Consider the following 12,561-nt stretch of genomic DNA (forward strand, 5'->3'; position numbering starts at 1 on the left):
TCATGTCCTTCTCCAATAGCCTCCATCATTATATGCATCAAGTATGAACATTGAAATCAGATTTATTTTGCTGTCTGACATTATTCATATCCTGAATAAAAGCTACAAACTAGACAGATAAACATTCCAATATTTTAAAAACATCCTCCTATCTGAAAAACAGCAGTTTTGTTACAAAAATATGTGGCAAAAGTTCCTAACACTGCGCCCATTGACATCCAAAGTAAATCAGACATTCTTGTTAGTTTTTCTGGTTAAAATACTAAGTCATTTTTCATTGCTGTTCAGCCCAATTCTTTACCCTGTTAGCTCAGAAGAAGACAACAAAAAAGAAAAGAAAAAGTAGGCTCTGTGCATTCTTTGACTATAGTGTACATTTCACAGTATTACTGAAAAGGAACTACAGATGTAGTTATGAATTAATTTTCCTGAAGCATGGCTGTTATTATTTTTCTCTTCATGACTTTCCCTATAGTTCCACTCCATTGCCTAATGAATTAAGAAACAATTCATCTCTAGAACTTGGATATTAAGGGACCTCCACACACTTCTAATTTTATTTCTCACTAAAGAGCTTTACAAACCTATGATGAAGCAAAAATACCAAAATGCATGATTCTAGTCATTGCTATTTTGTCTTAGATCTTTGGGCTATTATAAAAACTGTGGCAGTAAACATTCATATATGAGTCTTTGAGCATACAAATGTTTTTCTTTATCTTCTATATATACCTAGAAGTAAAATTACTTGGTGATATGGTAAATCTATGTTTAATATTTTAAGAAACTGTCAAATCATTTTCCAAAGAGATGAGACCATTTTATATACTCATCGACAATGTATAAATATTCTAGTTTCTCCACATACTTGCCCATACTTGTTATTTTCTTTTAAATATATTTTACTTTTTAGAGCAGTGATCGGTTCCCAGTGCAGTTGAGGATGTACAGAGATTTTCAATTATACCTTGCCCCTACACATGCTTATAGCTTCTTCCATTGTCAACGTTCTGCAGTGAAAGTGGTGCATTTGGTACAATTGTGAATTTGTGTTGAAAATAATTAATATCTAATGTCTATAATTTCCATTAGAGATCACTCTTAGTCATGTCATTCTATAGGTTTAGACAAATATATAATGACATATATCCATCAATATAGTACCATACATAGTAGTTTCATTGCCCTAGAAATCCTCTGTGCTCTGCCTATTTATCCATTCCCACACCCTCAGCCCCATCCCTGGATTCACTGATGCAGTAAAATATAAACATTTTTATGAATATAACTACAGTTTCTTTCCCTTTCTTTGTGTTAAGTTTTAAACTATATATCTATATATTCTAAACCCAAACAAGGATTGCTATAGCTAATGTTTTATAGAACCCTGTGCCTTTTAAAGAAGCTAAGAGCAAAAATGAAGGCAATATTTATAGAATTCTGTATATTAACCTACTTGTTTGGTCACTTCTGGGATTATAAATCTCTTCTTTTAGATTTAAACAACAACTTTTCTGCCTCCAAAATAGCTTTATTCTTTTGCCCTGTTAGTATGTGTGTGTGTGTGTGTGTGTGTGTGTATACATATATCCTGACCCAAAGGCAGATGCTTAACTGTTGAGCTACCTAACTTATGTAGCTTTAAAAGGGCAATTAAAAGAATGGAGAAAAATATATAATTATATTGTATTTCATAATTGAGTACCCAATTACTTTTACCAATTCCCTTTATTTCTTCATGTACATTTGAATCACTTCTGTTCCCACTTTTGTCAACCTATAAGACTTAAAAAAATATATTATTTATTGTTAGGGATGTTAATGAAAGTTTTTTTTTTTAATTGAAGTTCATTTGCTAAGGAAACAATTCATCTTTTAACACCCAGTGCTCATCCCATCAAGTGCCCTCCTCAGTGCCTATCACCCAGTTACCCCATCCCCCTACCCTTTGTTCATTTTCCAGAGTTAGGAGTCTCATGTTTTGTCACCCTCCCTAATTTTCCCCACTCATTTCCCCTCCTTTCCCTTATAATTCCTTCTACTATTTCTTATATTCCCCATATGAGTGAAACCATATGGTGATTGTCCTTCTCCGATTGACTTATTTCACTCAGCATAATACCCTCCAGTTCCATCCACATTGAAGCAAATGCTGGGTATTCATCCTTTCTGATGGTTGAGGAATATTCCACTGTATACATAGACCACATCTCCTTTATCCATTCATCTGTTGAAGGACATCAAGGCTCCTTCCACCGTTTGGCTATTGTGGACATTCTTATAAACCATCTCTGATAGAATGAATTCTCTCAGTTTTTGTTACTAGTGACTGCCTTCAATTTACCTTTATTTTTGAAGGATAGTTTCCCCAGATATAAGATTCTTGGTTGACAGTTTTTTTTTTTTTTTTTTTTTTTTTACTGTTCTGTCCCCCCCCCAACCCCCACCTTTTTCAATCTATTTTTCTACTGGCCCCAACCCCCACCTTTTTCAATCTATTTTTCTACTGGTGGTACTTTGAAAATGTCATCATACTGCCTTCTGGTCTTCATCATTTTTGATGAGGAGTCAGCTTTTATACTTCTTGCAGTTTACTTGTATGTGATATATAGATTTTTACTTGCTACTTTGAAGGTTTTCTTTTTGTCATTATATTTCAGTTGCTTGACTATGTGTGCCTAGGTGTGAATATATTTGTTTTACCCCACTTAGAGTTTAAGAATCTTAGATAAATAGATTAATGTGTTTAAAATTCACCTTATTAAATTTGGAAATATTTTGGCCATTTTTTTCTTAAAATTATTCTTTTCTGTCTTTTCTCTTTTTTTCTTTCTTGTATTCCCTTTATATGTTTGTTAATGGTGCTTCATAGATCTCTGAGTAACCATTTTTCTTTCTCCTCTATTCTTTCTATTCCTTAGATTGGATACTCTCTACTGATATATCTTCTAATCTTTTCATGCTTTCTTATGCCAATCAAATCTGTTCTAGTAATTTTGCCTTTTAACTATGGTACTTGTCAACTCTAGAATTTCCAGGTGATTAAATTATAAAATTTGTATCTTTTTATTGAGATTCTTTATTTGATTCATCATCATCATCATCATCATCATTTTCTCCTTTAATGCTTTAAAAAAAAATAAGCCCCTTTAGTTTTTTTGGACACATATAAAGTACTTTGGAGTGTTTGTCTGCTAAATTCATTACTTTGGCCCAACTTCCCAGAATTGTTCCAGGTGGTTAAACAGTGATTGGTCGGAAGTTATACTTAAACCTTGAGCCATAAGACGTTGATGTTTTGAATTAGATCTGTTTGTACCTTAGAATTGCTTCTAATTTGAGGGAAGTTAAAAATCTGCCTTACATTCAGCCAGTGAGAATTTCTCCCAAATCTGTGTCTCCTAAATAGAGACAACCTTGCACAGGTGCACAGATTTCTGGACCAGAAGGGATAGAGTTTGACAGTAGGATAACCTCCTATGACTCTCTCTATTTCTAGTACTCCTTATTAAATTTCTGACCAGTCTGTCTTTATTTCTCTTGCACACCTTGCCTCACAATGATATTAGCCCCTTCTGATTGTTTTCCACTATGGTTTCTACAAATCATCTTTAGAAATGGATTATTCCATGCTCTACTTTACATAAAGTCAAACACCTCAGGTAGATCCTTGCATAAAAGTTTCCCAACATAGTGCTTCTGGTGAGAATGATTTGAAATTCCTATCTTCACAGCTACTTAGAAGATAATCTCTGTGCATGGAGCTACAAGTAGGTAGAGAAGGGAGTAGAAAGGGAACTGCCTTTCTTTCTTTTTCTTTTTTTCTTTTTTGTCCTTTACTTCTTGTCTGAAGTGGATTCACTACACATACAATCAGAATTATGTCCTGAGAAAGGAAACTGGGAGCACCAACCAGAGCGTAACAGCCCCAACTAGATATTGGTGGGTAGAAAGGAGTAGCTCCTGGCTTAGTTGTCAGACTCTATTTTTTTACTTTACTTAGAATTAGTACATTTTTGAATAAATTATTTTCAACTTATTGTAATCTCTCTAATCAACTTCCAGAGATTTTAAATGCTTATTTTCAATGATTTTGTCCTTTTTTATTGCTGCTTTATTCTAGAGGGTGTTTTTCAAGCTCCTTACACAAACATTTCAGAAGTCCACCATATATTACTTTTAATAATAAAGTAAATATTATTTTAGGAAAATGTCCTATAAGCACCAATGTAGGACAAATGGGCTATCTATCTATAAAGCATTTGTTTGAAACTAAACTGTAGAAGTCAATGGAGTAAATACAAAAATATTTTTACTTTAAAAGTTTTTGAGCAAAGAGTCTTATACTCTTCAATTTATTGTAAAGTTTAAAGAGAACATGCAGATATTTTACAACATTTGTGGCCTGAGAATATTTTTAAAAAATAATACTTAAAGACATGCTCTAACAAGAAAAGTACAATAATAAATTCAAGCCTGTCCAGATGCAAATGTTTAAATAAATAAACATAAAGGTAACATAGATTACTGCTTGTCTCAGAGATTTACATAAAATCATCATAAATCCTATTCCAAGTCTTGTGAGATACCCAATATTTTTCTTTAAAATTTCTTACCCATTTTGCTTGCACATGTGTTGCCATTAAATGCTTGATATCACTCACACATCTTCTCATCTCTCTATGATGAATTCAAATATAAGATAAGTCCATTTCCTTTGATTTTTCTGCCAACCACTATTTACACAGGCTTGCCATGCAGTGTATAATTTTATAAGAAACATGGGGGGAGGGGTTTACAGTGATATAGGTTACATTTTTCAGCATAGATTATGTCAATTAGAGAAATTAAAACCTAATGAAAATGAAATGTTATAGATTTTCATTTTAAAAAATCTGTCCTGGACATGTAATTGCACAACATAAGAGATAAATCTAAAGGTGATATGCAGGGTACCTGGGTGGCTGAGTCTTCATCAGTTCAGGTGGGATCCCAAGAGTTTGGGATTGAGTCCCACATCAGGCTCCCTGCTTTGTGAGGTTTTTTTTTTTTTTTTTTTTCTCTCTCCCCTTGCCTGCCACTCCCCCTGTTTGGGCTCTCTCTCTCTCTCTCTCTCTCTCTCTCTGTAAAATAAATAAACAAAATCTTTAAAAATAATAATAATAAAATAAAATAAAAAATAAAAGTGATAAGTAAACCCAGAAATATATAACAAAAATGGAAGCAACCAATAAAAACAATATTAAAGAAGCTTAAGGCAATAAACATTAAACAATAGCAATAAACATTAAACAATATAAGGTATTTAAAAAATAAAGTTATAATAAAAATGAAGAGATCTGTTATAAAGATTTTGTGTCCATATGGAATATTTAAATATGAAAAGTAAAACTGTTTAGAAAATAGAAACAGAACCATAACCTACATGGGAGACTTTAATATTCAGTTTTGATGTATGTAGTAAGCAGAAAATAAATGTGTTAAGTGCATGATTTTGTAATAATTTCTCCCTAAGGCTAGAGAATATCTTAAGGATTTTTTTATTTCATTCTTAACCACATAAGCCAATATAAATCTGAATAAAGCATAAGGTATAAAAACATACCTAGGGTGAGAATATGTCTCACATACACACATTTTAGTTATTTTATTTTGTCCATTCATTGTAGATTTAGGATTTACAGAGTGATATATAAATTAAACTTATATGAAATTGTGAAAAGCATTAACTTTTACTTTCTTAATTTTAGGATTTTAGTTTCATTTTCTTTTAATCTATGCCACACAGTAAAAGTCAAGGAGCTACTAACGTTATGCTATGATTACGCCAGTGATTTTGATCTCTTGTGAATAGACTTCTCCAAGGCTAGGAGCTCCCAGCTGTTTACCCATTTGGCTCATATTTAAGAGCAAGTAGGAAATCATGCTTCGACATTGCCAAAATACTTCCCACTGCCAGGTTTCCACAGCCAATGATGCTGAGGAAACCATAAGGTGATGTTTGAAAAATATAATTCAGAATACATTCTTTCTACTTTCTGGTGTGTATGCCGATATTTCATATAAGGAGGAAAACATGAGAGTGAAGGAAATGCAATATTGAAGTTTTTCATATGGAGTTTAATTTTTGAAACCTTTAAAAATGCATAATTTACAGAGGGTTCCCACAGGGATATCATTAGGACCCTAGCAAAGAAGATAAATATAAGCCCTGTTGCTTGGAATTTTAAAAACAGTAAATTTAGAAGGAAAACCTCTCTTAAAAATACACATGAATACTAAGACTGACTCAAATAATATACAACAAAGACATCACACTTATGGAGAAATGAAGTCTCAGGAGCATTGAAATCAATGGACTTTCAAAATAACTTAAGATATCATAGTTTGTAAGGTAGGGCTGCCCTAACATCATATTTATTTAAAAGTCATATACATAATAACATTTATTTAGCTGGAAATATTGTTTTATTTGAATTGTGAAGCATTTTTATTTATACTTTATAGAGTTAAGTGCAATTTTTATATCTTAAATTTAAGATGTGAGGCAACAATCATTTCAAAAGTTGTGAAGAAATTCCTAAGTAGAGCAAGGGGCTCCAGGATCCAGAAACAGTACTGGAGTGGATCAAAACAAAGTTACTACATGCTACTTTCAAAGTGGAGAAGTGGCAGTTCCAGAATATTTCTATGACCAAGCCTTCAGTTAAGGAGGACTTGAGAACATCGGGATGAGGAACCGAGGTTAGAACAGGTGTTGGGGTCTTACCTATTATTCTGCCCCTTGCTCACTCCCTGCCAGCCACACTGGCTCCCTGTTGTTCTTCAAACATGCCAGGCATATTCCAACCTTATGGCTTTAAGCTGGCTGTGCACACTCTTCTCCCGCACATCTGTTGTCTCAGTTTTACTCCCCCTTCAAATCTTTGCTCATATCTCATTTTCATGTTGACTTCCTTGTAAAATACTTAAACTTGACCACATCCATCCCTTCCACTGTTTTACCCTACTCTCCTTTTTACTGTATATTTACAATATGCTTTCCTTATTATATGTATGTGTCCTTTCAATAAATAACTTGCACATTATTTCTGCCATCGTGTGCTTATTTCTATCCCCGGAATATGTGCATCCTGAGGTCAAGTATCTTAGCTTTGATAACTGAGGTATTCCGCATAGAACAATATCTGCCACATAATAGGCACCGGACACATATTTCTTGAGTGAATGACTGATAAGCACATCTTACAGAATGAACTCTATAAACAACACAGGAAACCACCAGTAGTCCAATTGTCTAAATAAATGCACAGACATTGCTATAAATGGGCTTTTTGTTTGCTTCTTATTTACTATTTACCCCATAATTAGTGAAAATGATATTCAGAAATCATTTTAATTGCATCTTGATTCTAACCCTAATTCTTTCCTTTATTTCTTTGTTTTCTAATATTGTGTTGCTTTTTGGCATCTCTATATCTCCAAATCTAGTTTTCCTTTATTCATATAACACATATTTAATCAAAACAATTTATATCTTCCACATCTGTAATTCAGCGAAATGTCTTGAAATGTAGATATCTTCTAAAGGATATTTATGAAGAGTTTTGTAGGCTGGTTATGCAAATTTTTTCATTCTGCTCTCATGTGTGTAAGTGCTAAAATAGAGAATATTTGGCAAAATTAAGAAAGAAAAAATAACACTATATACTCACCTCCTCACAAGCATTCTGGAGATGTGGCATAAGAGTTTTATTATATGTGGCTTTAGCTGGGACAAAAATAATTGCGTTGATCAACAGATGAGCAAATTTTCTTCTTACCAGTGTTATCTTGGATATATTTAACCTCCATTCTGACACTCTATTTCCTAGTTGCCAAATTATCCACACCTACCCTCTCCAAAACCTTTTAGTGTGGTATCTGAGATTAAACCCTGGTCTATTGCAAACTGCTCGTGAATACTGATATGTGATATGAAGACATATTTTAGTTGACATCATTGATGGCTATTATGATACTGAATTCAAGTTTTTTACTTTAATTTGAATGGCTTTGTCTCTGTGACTTGGTCACTTATGTTCACCTAATTCATTGTTTTGTTTTGTTTTCCTCATTTTTAACTGGAAGGAATTAATTTTAATCGTCTTTAAAACCTTTTCTATTTACCTAACATTGTTTAATTCCAACGTTATTTTATAGGTAGGGATTACACTCTGGCAATTTTTTCTTGCATAAGACCACATTCAACTGTTATTGGTCACTATAACCCTATAGCTATTTGCTGTTATTCATAGAATGTTGCCCCTTAACTCATGTACACAGACTCAGTAAGCATTTTCCTTTGGAAAAACAATATGCAGCATGCATAGAAGCAGACAAACAGATAAATTTAGTAATTTAATTCAAATTTATAAAAAACTTGCCATGATAGGACCTTCAAATAGTTCTACATATACAATTTTCACTCTAACACTTGAAGTCAATCAGAATAAGATCTGAAAGGTCTAAATACAGAGAATCAAAGACTTTAAATCACAAGTTGAGGGAAACATATATGTACATGTATGCACATATATGATGTGTACACCATACGTACTTATACCTAGTTTCTAATACAAATGTTTTGAATTGTGTTATTTATGTATTATAAATTGTTGTTTATTTTTCCATATGCTTATGTAAGAAATAAGAAAATGTAATTAATTGCAAACACTTCACTTAAGAATGCAACTTAGTTTTTATTAATCTAGGTTTATCAGATTTTGGCACCTGTGCAAACCAGCTTAATAAACTACTGTTTTCAAAATATTTTTATAAAATTGAATCATGTATCTTGTGTGTTAACCTTCAGATATTAAAACATTGTTGATCAAAGGTAAATATTTAAAATGTGGTTAAAGGTAAATATTTAAAATGACTGAATGGCACATAAAAGTATGTCCATCTGCATGATAATTTATAGAACATGATAATGGAGAAAAATAATGGAGAGAATTTCTATAACAAAATTCTAGTCAAAATATTTTAAAATGTGTTGATCATATTAATCTATGATGGTAAAATATGGACTTTTCAGTTACTTATATGTTTGTTTTATTGACTTTCTTTGATCTGAAACAAATAACAAATATCTAATGAACTATTTATCACTCTATCTTTAAATTTTGATTAATAGAAAAAATTAGATTAAAATAGCTTACACATCAAAATCAAGGTATTAAATTATCTATCATCTGTCTATCTATCTATCTATCTATCTATCTATCTATCTAAATATGTGTGTGTGTATAATATTATTCTCCAAATAATGAAAACAGTTATATATATATATATATATATATATATATATATATATATATATTTTGTTATGTGTACATTGTTTGGAGAAAATAGTAAATTAACACTTGCTAATTCTATCTTATTTCTTGTGGGGTCTGGATTCCATCACATAACATGGGATTCTGAAGTTTGGAATATCATTAATCTCAAATCATTCATTATACTCCAGCTTTGGAGACAATAAATATAAAATAAGTTTTCAATTTTTATATTTTTCAAATTTCTATTAGTATTCAAATGTTTTTAAGAGAAAAATGGAGATATTCAATATAGAAACAACAAAATCAAAATAATGAAACAAAAACGAAACTATAGAGAATTAGAATCAAAACGAAAGGATACACAATTGAGAAGGAAGTGAATGAGTTACAGAAATTGACACAATAGATAAAAAAATTGACTCAAATAATTATATTATAAACATTTACTTTTGGGATGAATTATGTTTGTATTTTACATAGTTGTAAAAGTACTAACATTTATTGGTAACTGTCTTGCTGCAAATCAGTTTAAATTACTTCAAGCATTGAATTCCTCCTATAGTTCCAAGATTGCCTGTGTACTTGGAAAACCTGTAGATACCTAAGGTTAAACATTAATACTTAAATGGACTTTCAATTTCAGTTCCAAGATGTAGAGTCTGGAAGTTGACATTAGAAAATGTTGGACAAACTCAAAATCAATGATTTTTCTTGGATCCATCAAGAATTGAGGTTTCCTGGCTAACTGCCATCACAATATTTGGAGAGATCAAGCATACCCAGAGAGATAGAGCACCAGGATCTGCTTATCTGAAGCCAACACTGCTGTTTCTGATAATTGCCTGTGTTGAAGTTGGCTGATATATCCTTCCCAGAATATTAAATGCTACTATACAACCACTGTCAAATCTGAGCATTCATCAACTCACCCTGCCACAAAAGGAGCCGGAGAGACAAATATCAATACAACTACCAGCTACATTTTCTAAAGTTTTTCAGTCAGCAGAATTTCAGCAATAGTGAAGATCTTTATATTATAGATTAATATCCTACAGCCTGACTTCATCTATCTTTGGTCAGAAAAGGGGGGAAAGATATAAAAAATATAGTTCCAGGAGCTAGGAACAGGCCTGTTGTTGCCCGGAGCTAACCTGCCATTCACAACTAGATAATTACAGCTAGTTTTTGTGTTTTATTGAAAATAAAAATTCTCAGAATACAAACACTAGACAAGACCAGTTTTTTTTTTTTTGTTCTTGATAAATGAAGACAAAAAAGAGACCACTCCATAGTCACATCTGAACTCATGAAAATAAATCTCAAAAATGACTGAACATCCACCTATCCTGATATAAATGGTCAGTAATCCTTCAACAATTAAAGGTCCATCAGATTAGTTTCCATTATAGAATTACCAACACCTCATTCCTACCATTTTCTAGGTTAGACATTTTTAGATACTCAATCATAGAATTGCAACTATTTCCACATAGCATCCAATCCAGAACAAAACACTGCTTTCTTTAAATCACCTCTAAATCTGCTAATACCTATTACTGAGGAGTCCTACAATTCTCCATGGTGTTCATTCACTTTCACTGCAGGGAGTTAATAGTCAACTCTTTTTTTTTTTTAATTATATATGTATTCTTGGTGATCTTTAGTTAGAGGACACTGATATCTGTAATAAGAAAAATTTTACTCTGATATGAATAATCGGCTATTTTTCATTGATAGGAAGTAATTTGTGAATATGAATGCAATTATAATTTCTGCTTCAATTATGTTCTTTCCTTAAACTTAGCTATAAACTTTTATTTTTCTTTAAAAGTTATATCCCCCCGGAAGGCCTCACATGTGCTCAAGTCTATTTATACATGTCCCACACCCAGACACCAAACCTAGGGAGGCTGGATGCTTCATTAGGGCAGCTCATGTACCTGCCTTCAGTTATTCAAGACCTTTAGGCCTTTGTGTACAGGGGCTACCCCAGCAGGCTATTTTCTGGCTCCTCCCACACTCACTCCTGATGTGAGCTGGGAAGGTCATTTGAGCTAGATCCCTTTTGGCCCTGGACCAGGAAGATGCACAGGGCCCCCATAGGGGTCAGTTTTCCCAGGTCTCTTGCATTAATGGACACCATGGAACTGCCCTAAATTGCAGGGCTGGGGAGTTCCAGTGAGATTTGCCTGCAGGAAAACAGGTTTCTCTGTTTTGCAATGGGCTGGACCTAAGCATCACAGTGGGCTCCCCAGAAATTCCTACCTATGATCCAGTGTATACTTTGGAACCAGGGACAGATCCCATGGAGCCTTGGATACTGAGTGATAAGGTAGAAAAATCTATAAATCTTAAAAAGAGTTTTCATGTTCTGTCCCTATGTTCACCATTACCTTTCTCATTTTATTTTATTTTTTAAGGTTTTATTTATTTATTCATGAGAAACAGAGAGAAAGAGAGAGAGGCAGAGACACAAGCAGAGGGAGAAGCAGGTTCCATGCAAGGAGCCTGACACGGGACTTGATCCCGGGACTCCAGGATCACGCCCTGGTCTCAAGGCAGGTGCCAAACTGCTGAGCCACCCAGGGATCCCCATATCTTTCTCATTTTAATCTCTTTATCTTTCCCCCTATATTCTGGACAAATGTTAAATACTGGTTCTTTTCTATGAGTTTTTTTCAAATAACAAGTGTACATTTGATATCCGTAATGAGTTTTGATTAAGCTTGATACATTTAGGTATATTTCAATAGTTCCTTTCCACCTTCTCCTCCAAAATTTGTTTCTTGTCTTTATCTTTTCCTGTTGCTCCCTAATTTTGCCCTCTCCTCCTACAAGCTGCAATTGTTAATCATTTTCTATTTATGATTTGTGTTTCTTTTATTTTTTTTGAGAATCTCAACAATTGCCTTTTTGTTTTCTTTTGTTTTGTTTGTGTCTTACAGAAATCACATTAAAGATGTTTGTTTGTTCTTCCTCCTTGTCTTCAGAATGCAATTTTTGCTTCTACTGGTTTATCAATCCTTTTCAATTATTATTTCATACAATTATTTCTTCATTAATATTTGCCCTGATACATATCTGTAAGGAAAGTATGAAGGGTATTTTCCTTAGTGAGTTCATTGGCCAATGTATGCTGGTTGAATTTTCTTTTCATAACTGTAGTTTCATGGTTATGGTTGTAGCGCAGGTTTTAGTGGAATTTTTTAAGTGTTAAGTATGTATCTGATCTAGGACT

Source organism: Canis lupus, chromosome 19 (genome assembly GCF_011100685.1).
Source record: "Canis lupus familiaris isolate Mischka breed German Shepherd chromosome 19, alternate assembly UU_Cfam_GSD_1.0, whole genome shotgun sequence".
Lineage (NCBI taxonomy): Eukaryota > Metazoa > Chordata > Mammalia > Carnivora > Canidae > Canis > Canis lupus.